This window comes from Quercus robur, chromosome 8 (assembly GCF_932294415.1).
Source record: "Quercus robur chromosome 8, dhQueRobu3.1, whole genome shotgun sequence".
Taxonomy (NCBI): Eukaryota; Viridiplantae; Streptophyta; class Magnoliopsida; order Fagales; family Fagaceae; genus Quercus; species Quercus robur.
Window position 1 is genome coordinate 2,241,745 of NC_065541.1, and position 9,986 is coordinate 2,251,730.

The window sequence follows — 9,986 nt, forward strand, 5'->3', positions numbered from 1 at the left end:
TGAGACAGAGGCCAAATCAAATTTAAGTATAAGTTTATTAGTTGAGTATACTATTACAGCTATAAACTATTTTATAATATTTTTGCAAAATGTTGATGTTGTCAATCTCTTATTGATTTTTATCTAAACCCACAATTAATATCACTTTTTTATTTACTTATAATTACTCACCACATCATCTGTTTGTAAAAAAAAAAATTGTAAAATAATTTGTATCTCTTGCATTATTGGCCACTTCAATATTTTGTAAAAATATTATAAAATAATTTGTTGCGATAACATTACGCCTTATTACTTATTAGTTTGATCATTTTCTTGAAAGCATGATTACAAAGAAATTAAGTAGCACCAAATGCCCAACAAATCAATATGTTTCTGTAAATCCATCAGGTCACAAATCATATATATGGTCCACATTTTCTTTTTTATCTGGGTTCTGGGACCGTCTAAGATAATAGCAAGTTTCATGCCTCATAAAAGTTTTATTCGTATGTTTATATATTTACTCAATGAGTAATCAGTTGAGGCAAAAGGCATAGAGTGATGTTCCAGCAGTGTAAGATGGACTTAAGCTACCCAACCCTAAACTGTATCCATTGCCAACATAGATACATCCATCGCTCACTGAAATGCCTCCGAACAGTGGCACCAGTTTCATAAGACCATAATAAATCTCCAGTTTTATCATTCAATGCATAAATGAGTCCTTTTGGATTTGTGGATCCTGCAAAAAGCACATGATTAGCCACAGTAACAGGACTGGAGGCGATAGCGCTACTTGGATTGGCCGTAGACCATAGGATTTCACCACTATGAGCATTCATTGCCACCCATCCACCAGCGGTTGTGGCTGCCTGAGACGGTTTGAGAGTGAAGTTCTTGCCATCAGAGTTGATTATGTTGGCGTACACCCTTTTGTTGTCAGTGGCTGATCCCCAGCTACCTCCTCCACTATGGCCACCAGGTCCAGCTTCCTGCAACAAAATCATAGTTAGAAACTAGCTAGATAAGGAAGATTGTATACTTCATATCATTTAAAAATGGTGCCAGTGACATTTTATTTAACCTTTTTGGTTAAAAAGGCATTCTATAAGCTAAAGGTTCAACGGTTTAAGATTAGAGTTTTATTAGGGATATTACAATTTTATTATATAAGTTTTACAAATTATTGTTACCAACTAAAAAAATAATTTAGATTCCATCAATAATAATAATTCATATATTTATTTATATATTATGTTATTGAAAAGACGCTAATCATATTTATTATTATATATATTGCTAGTTTTTTTCCCGTAAAATTTGTTGTAACTTTAACATTTTCTTTAAGATTAATGTCATTTCTCTTTTTTAAAAAGAAGATTAGTGTCATCTAATGCTATATAAAAAATAAATAAATTAAAAAAAAAAAAATGTGACAGTCTATTGACCGTGAGACTAGGGAGTGTGAAAAAGAATGGAGATTGAGGTTAACTATGGGGTTTTTCATCATCTTCTTTATATATATATATATATATATATATATATAAATATAAATGTGGGAGGGTTTGTTAGAGTTTAGACATCAAGTAAACTTACTGTACTGAGGTTGCCATTGTTGCGATCCAAAGCCCATGCAAATCCACTCTTTTGAACAGCAACAACAATATCTAGTTTGGTATTATTACTATTTATGCTAACCATCAATGGTGCCTCTTCGAAATCAGCATCTAGGTTTGGACCCGAAGAACAATTAGTAGTCGAAAGATTGTTACATGCCAAGAACCATACATCATAGCCTCCTAGTTAGTGATACCATTTTATCTTTCCAGAGTCTAGATCAAGAGCCAAAATTGAATCAAAATGGTTATCTGGCTCGATACATTGGTCTGGGTGAGTTGGTACAATTTGATTATTCTCTTTTGCTTGACATTGGCTTACATTTAAAGGAACTGGGTATAGATATCCAGTGGCAATGTAAACATGTTTCCTTGCAATATCAATGGAAGGGCTACTTCCCCAAATAGCAGCTCCAGCATATCCTCCAAGTTTGCCATAGTTATCGGGCAACATAAATGTTTGCCACAAGATGGTGCCATAGCGAACATCTAATTTGGAAAAGCTGCCACGGAAGGTGCAACATTGTTCAACACTGAGAGCTTCTTCAAGTGAAGATGTACCAACATAGAAACCCCTACAAAAATCAGGTCACATACATCAGGGTGAATTACGTATGAAGTATTGTCAATTTGTAATAAAGTTCATCATAATTATATTTAATTTAAACAGAACTTCAAGTATTAAGGTGACAATTTCCCAGGCTGTTCCTATTATAGTGTAGTGAAGGTAGCATGTGTTTTTTTCATCTAAGGGGCAATGGGAACAAAATTGTCCTTGGAGCAATGTAAACCTATTGGAATATTTTTGCAAAATTAAAATGAAATACATATATAACGGGGTTTGAGTCTTTAGGAGAGTGTTTCATACAAATATACACTTAAATTAAGTTAGAGTAAATTTTTTATTATGTAGAAAAAAAGTCTCTAATTAAAATATATACTTTTTTTTTTTTGAGAAAAAAAAAAAACCATATACATTTAGATAATGGTTCAATTCAACCCCTATTTTTAATCATTTAGGATGATGTCATTGACGAATAAATACTTAGAAAAAAAGAATGTTGTGTGACTATAGCCACATTTACAAAAAAACGTGGCTATAACTAACCTATAGCCGCATTTTTAAGAAACACGGCTATAGACTTAACCTATAGCCATGTTTTACCTATAACCGCGTTTTTAAAACACAGCTATAGATTAAGTCTATAGTTGTGTTTGTATGTGTTTTTAGTCGCGTTTTTTTGTAAGTTTATAGATCCACCAACAATTGTATCCGATCTTTGCTAATAAATTCCGCACCACCTAATTGAATAAAGAAATAGGTAAATCGCAACCCATAAAAACCAAGATTGGGGTCACAATACATAAGTTCTAGGCTAAAATGCAAGTTACACCAACTGAGGGGATTGGATCAGTGACTTTGGTCATAACATAAGAAAAATCACTAGTGTCATGGCCGAATTGTGGGCACTGAAAGATGGGCTTAGTTTGGTGGTCTCTCTTGGCCTGCCTCATATTATAATTGAAATGGATGCTTTGGTGGAGGTGTCCTTCATGAGTAACTCTTATAATACTCATCCTTATATGTTTCCTCCAGTGGATGATTGCAGGCCTCTACTGCTTAGAGTCCCTAATTATCAAATCTAGCATGTTTTCAGGGTAGCCAATAAGTATGCGGACACCCTTGCTTCCCTTGTTAGAACTTAGGATCAAGATTTTGTAGTTTTTGTTGATACCCCTGTTGTGGCTAGGGAGTTTATTGTATTTAATAACACTGCAGTGGCTAGCTCCAGCCTTGTCTTTGTTGCTTAGTCATTTTTAATATTCTCCAATTTACCACAAAAAAAAATATTTTTTTTTTTGTTTAATTGAATCCTCTAAATTTCAAATTTATTCAATTTAGGAGTTTCCTCTAATTTTATTAAAAAAATTTCATTAAGTATTCAATTAATTAATGAAAAAAAATGAAAAAAAAAAATCTCACATAAAAAATCTATAAAATATTTTTATTAATTTTATAGACTTTTTTCATGTGAAAAAAAATATTTTTTTTTAATGGCAATTTTTTTGACGAAATGCCTAAATTGAATAAATTTGAAATTTAAAGGACTCAATTAAACAAAAATAAATTTAGAAAGCTAAAATGAATTTTAATCAAATTTAGAGGGTGCAATTTGCATTTCACCTTAAATTCTCTTTGGAGCAGTCACCTCCTTTGCATATCCTCTCTACATCTTAAAATAGCAGAGATTGGTCCTTTATTATTATTAGTCACTGACCTGTGCTATGCACAAGAACCTACTTATTTGTGAGGTAAACTAAAATAATTTTATAAAATCTTAAATTGATTAAGAAACTACACTATTGCATGATTTACTCTTGTATGACTTCATTACAATGTGATGAAAAAGTTATTGCTTGAACATGCAATGGCTTACAAAAAATTTGTTAGATAGTTTCAAATACTGCAAAAAATAACTCAAAAATTCAGATATTAAAACTTCTGAAGGACCAAAAAATATTAAAGAATCAGATGATTCACTGCTTAGAAATTATTGAAACAAAACAAAATATATATGACTAAACAATAGAGATAAGATATAAGAGAAAGATGTGTTTTATTCAAAAGAATAATTCATAGCTATAACTATTGAAAAGAATCAAAAAATTCAAAGCCTATATATTATAGATAATATATATGTGTGTGTGTGTGTGTGTGTGTGTGTGACTACACAATTTTAGGTGTTAAAACTTCCAAAATGCCAAAAAAGATATATAATTAAAGAATAAGTTAATGAAACAATTTAAAAAATATATGACTATTCAAAAGAGAAATATAAGAAAAAGAAAAAAGTACACGAACCCATAAAGTAATAAGTTTTAAATTTTAACAGGTTTAAATTTTAAACAAATCTTATCAGCATGTGGCCCATGCTAAAAAATGTTGAGCAGGAGCTCATGTTGAAATAATGAAAACTATACCTCCTTTTAATGTATCGTATATAAGCTTTTTGTCCAAGAAATTAACATACTTTCATATCATGAGGTAAAGTAAAGGCATATGCAATAGCAGTAACCTTAAATTTCAATTATTGCAAGTTTTTATATCTTGTAAAAAACAGCTAAAGAGAGTTTGATAGTTCATGTACGAAAATTACTTTTCAAAAAATATATGAAAAACAATAACATAATTTTTTTTTTTTAACAAAGTAGAGGAGAAGAAAATAACAGAAAAAGAGTTCATACCTCTACTCGGCTTTAAAAAAAAAAAAAAATTGGGGTTTGCACTACTTTTATAGTGTTCATGATTAACCTCGCAAACTTGGAGATAAATTATCAATATATGAGTTTGAGTTTAGACCGATCGAAACAAGTATCTACAGAATTTTTAGTCGGCCCAAACAGCAGTTCAAGCCCATTAAGGATTAGGTTTTCAGATCTATTTCTTCTAGTATATAAAGAAAACCCTAAGCACGTTTTTAAAAAGGCTTTTCAGAGATATTAGAGTGCAACTTGAAGAGTTGTGTGTTGAATCTTTTGTGAGATTTAGAGGTGTTTACCTTCATATACACACTTAGGGTTATCGAGATTAAGATTCATGTCAAGAACTTGGTGATCTCTTTAGTTGCTGCACAAAGAACTTTAAAGAAGATCTGAAACCTTTGAGTGGAGTCTCAAAATCACAAGTAGGAGAACTTGTGATTGTTGTAGATCAAAGAAATAAGTAGTCCTTAGATTCGGAGCTGTCAGTGGTCGTGATAGTAAGTTTTCTACTCGAGGAGCAATAAGATGTTAGTGGTCTAAATCTTATTGTACAAACTTGAATTCTTTCATAGTGAATCTATTTTACCTTAAGGATAGCTAGGTTAAATTCTCCCTAAATTTTTTACCGGTTTGATTTTCCTAAGTTATCATATTGTGTATTCTTTATATTTCCGCATTTTGTCATGATATGATTTTATTGCATTAATTTAGATCTAAATAATTTATTTAAGTAATCACTTGACTAAATAATTAGGTTAAACAACTTGTGTTTTACAGGGACCTAAAATTGAACACTTTTCTATTAAAAATTTTTAGAAAACAATTTTATATCACGATAACCTAAATAAGGGAAGTTAAAAAATTACATTTTAACTTATTTAAAGTTACTATCAAACATAAGCAAATGATATTAAAAAATACTTTTTAGAAAATGACTCATTTTCTTAAAAAATATTATTGTTAAAATAAACATTGCATTTAACGTGTGAACCACCACATTTTTTCCATCATACTTCAACAAAATTAAGTTTTTTTTTTTTTTTTTTTTTTTGAGAAAAAATAAAATTAAGTTGGATGTGATACTTGAACTAACACAATTTGATTGCAGTCTCAAACTACCACTATTTAGCTTCTTTATAATAAACTTTTTCTGGCATAATATCTTGCACATAAATTCAAATATATATATATATATATATATATATGTAAAATACCTAAACCACCACATTTTCATCAGCATACATAAACCGAATTAAATTGGATGTGATACTTGGACTACCACATTAAAAACCACCACATTTTCATCAACATACTTAAACCGAATTAAATTGGATGTGATACTTGGACTACCACATTAAATTTTTTATTTATTTATTTCTTTGATTTTGACTACCACATTAAATTGGATGGGAAGCATTGAATTCATCAATTCTCAGCCCTCATAATAGGGGAAGCATGTGGACCCCGTTTATCCTTTTCTAGCTAGCTCCCTCCACCACCGGTGCTGATATATGTTATGAGAAAGCAAAAAATTAACAATCATATAAAAAAAAGGAAAATGTTAGAACCAAAATTTTTGTCACAATTTGTTTATATTGTAAGGTAGTAGTAAAGTAAAAGTGATGAGTTCACAACTCCATCACTAATGACTTGCTCCGAGAGTAGGTTGTGGCAAAAGTTATAGTCCTACTATTACTCAATAAAAAAAAAAAAAAAAAAAATCACAATTTTGTCATAATTGTGTCCACTTGAGACAGACTATAAGTGATAGAAAAATAATGGTAGAACTATTTGAATAAAGTAGCAAACAACTAATTACAATTTTATGTTAAGAGTTATAACTTTTTAAGTGGTACCAGAATTACTCTATAAAAGTTTCTCAAAAAAAAAAAAAAAAAAAAAAATCACACGTAGCAAATTGTAAATATTGTCATAAATTTTACACCTAGTATCCGTTTGGCAAAGATTATTTTTTCTAATTTATTTTACTATTCAGTTTATTTTTACTACTATTTATGGATTCCACTGCACTTTTTGGTACTATTTATGGGTCCTAATGTACTATTTCAGCCAACTTTTACATTTATTTACAGTCAGGGGCGGCTTTATGTATTTAGGGGCCTAAGGCGAAAACTGAAATTGAGGCATTTTATATATTTAAATATGACTTTAAAAAAAATATTACTTAAACTCTACTATCTTGTTTTAGATGCAAAATTATTATTAATTAATAGGAACAATGTAGATTTTTTTTTAGAGAGTCTGTAGACACAAAATATTGACAAAACTTTCATACCTGTTGATATGGTAGATTGATAGTGGTAAGTTAAATAGTGATATTAGTGGTGGACCTAGGTAAAAACTAATAAAAGTTTGTCAACTCAATTATTGTGGAAAATAGTGTGAATTTTTTTTTGTGCACTGCTTTTTTTGTTTTTTGTTTTAGATATGCTACATTCACAATATTTTTCACAACAAATCCTAGTTGTTAAGTTGTTACTGATTCTAATTTGAACTCACTATTGAAATTATTTATTTTGTTATCAATAAGTAATAGCCTCTAATAACCTACTACTTAGGATTTGTTGTAAAAATATTGTTAAAAATGTTATGAACATAACATTTCTACTTAATAAAAAAAAATACATAATGGTTAATATTTGAGCTTAATTAAATTAAAATTTGGGGCCTTTTTTCTACTTGGGGCATTAGGCAATCGCATCAATTGCTTACCTTGTAGAGCCGACACTGTCTACAGTATTTTCAACAAAAAAAGGAAAATAAACGGATCCCAAATGGACCCTAGAATGTTGTAAATGGTATTAAAATGTTAGTTGGTAGACAATTAGACATGATGGAGCTGGATGAGGGACAAAGTGTACTGCAGCGCCGCTAGGCAACTTTTCATGTTTCATTCTACTTATAAATGCTTATTAAAATCTCAGTATATTCGTATGTTACTAGTAAATATTTTTATGTTTTCTTATAAAATTTTATTTACAAAAGAGTTCAAAAATATAAATATAAAAAAAATTAAAAACTTACAATTGAGAATCAAGAACTTAAATGAGTGTCCACTGTTTTAATTCTTTATAGTAAAGTTCTTCTGGCATAATATCCAGCATATAAATTCAGAAGAAAGAATAATAAGTAAGATGAATTTATTAGATTAAAATATAAGCATAAGTTGCATCTAGAGGGAAAAAAGTGAGAAAAAAAAAAAAAAAAAAAACAGAGTGGGGTGTATTGTGTGGGATTTAATTATATATAGGGATGACTTATTGGTTAAGAAGGATTGTATTGAAAAGTCATAGTTGAATATGTCAACAGAAAAGTTCTGGAAATTTTTATAATAAATTTTTAATTGGAGTAAAATATAAATTTCTAAAATTTAGATGATAAAATTTTAATTATCTAAATTAAATTATTGTTAAATCTTATCCCTTAGGTAGCTTTAAATCCTAATAAAATATTAATTTAATAAGATGCAACTTGAGGAAAAAAAACAAAAACAAAAATATGGATTGTGTGGGATTTAAGTGTAGAAAATTTTGTTAATAGAATTTTAGATTAAATATAATCCCTTAGTCAAGAGCCCTATAGCTTAATATCATAATAAAATATTAATTTAATAAGATGCCACTTAAGGGAAAAAAAAAAAAAAAAACATGGGTTGTGTGGGATTTAAGTTTTTTTTTTTAAATTTATAATAAACTTTTAGTTTGAATAGAATTTAAATTTGTTGAAATTTAAATAATAAATTTTAATCTAAATTAAACTGGTATTAAAAGTTATCCCTTGATTTGAGTAAATATATCCTTACAAGTAATATAAAATTAATTTTTCTTAAAATGCTGATAATAGACTTTTAGTTAGAGTAGAATTTAAGTTTCAAAAACTTAGATGATAAAGTTTGTAAAGTTGTGATTTACAACTACGTTTTTAACGTTGGCTTTAATTTCATGTCAAATTTAATTATATTTTTGTTCAATCATTTCCCTGTATTTTTTGTGAGATTTAATGTAAGGGTTGTGTGTAAGAGATTGGTGAAGTTCTGTGAAGATGAAGAATTCACAACTAGCTCGCGATTGGTTCACAAGTGCCAACCCACGAAAGGCCATAAGCACATGCTAGAATTTGAAAAGTCTTTTTGCCATGCTAGATTTCACAAGTCACTTTGCGACTCAAACCAAGTCGCGAATGACCCACAAAACTTACTGCCTGGAGCTTTTTGAGTGTGTTTTTTCTCATGCCTTTGCTAATACGATATAAGCTCTCATTACCCATGAAATTATAAGAATAAGGAGTTTTTACAAAGAAACTTTTGAGAGAGAAACCCTAGCTATACACTTGAGAGTTACAGATTGTTCACCCACAATCATCTACACTATTTCTTTAAAGTTTTCCTTTCCTCCTACCTCTCCATCTACACATCCTTGAGAGGTTCTTAGCTCAAACACTTACCTCACCCATTTTGAGTGTGGAGATAAGTTTTGGTGCATATGGGAAGTATTGGAAGAAGCCATTGTGTGGCGGATGCAATTTGGAGCTAATTGCGGGATCCAGATAACTAGTGAAGACATGGCTCCGTAAAGCCCACTGGTAGCAAGAACTTGGAGGGTTCAAGTATATTGGGTAGATTAGGTTTGAATGGTCTTTTTAATATTCATGTACTCCAACTTTATTTACTAGTGAATCGATTTTGGCTTAGAGGACCGCGGAGAGGTTTTTTGCCGAGTACCTTGGTTTCCTCTTCGATAACATGTTTCGATGTTGTCTTGTATTTGCATCTCTCTTCCTTACTCTTTAAGCTTTACGTTTATTGTTCATTGTATATGCTTATGCCTTAGAGAGTTGTTCCAGTTTCATTGCATATCATTTACTTTTGTTCCGCACTTAGACAAGTTAGAATAAAAAAAAATTAAGTTGTAAGTTTAAAATTGGGGGTTTAAATTAGCTATAGTGTTTTACACTATTTGAGCTTTCAAAGTTTTATCCTTAGACGAAACATGGGTTTTTTTTTTTTTTTTTTTTTAAATTTTATAAAGAAAATGTTGGTTTTTATATGAGTTAGTTTAAAATTTTTTTATAATATAATTTAGTTTGAATAGAATTTGAATTTGT

General features: G+C 29.7%; 1 pseudogene; it reads right to left on the reverse strand.

Moving 5' to 3' along the window:
- Window positions 1-471: 471 nt before the first annotated feature.
- LOC126694046 (uncharacterized) lies at window positions 472-9,445 on the reverse strand (annotated as a pseudogene).
- Between the last annotated feature and the right edge of the window lie 541 nt (window positions 9,446-9,986).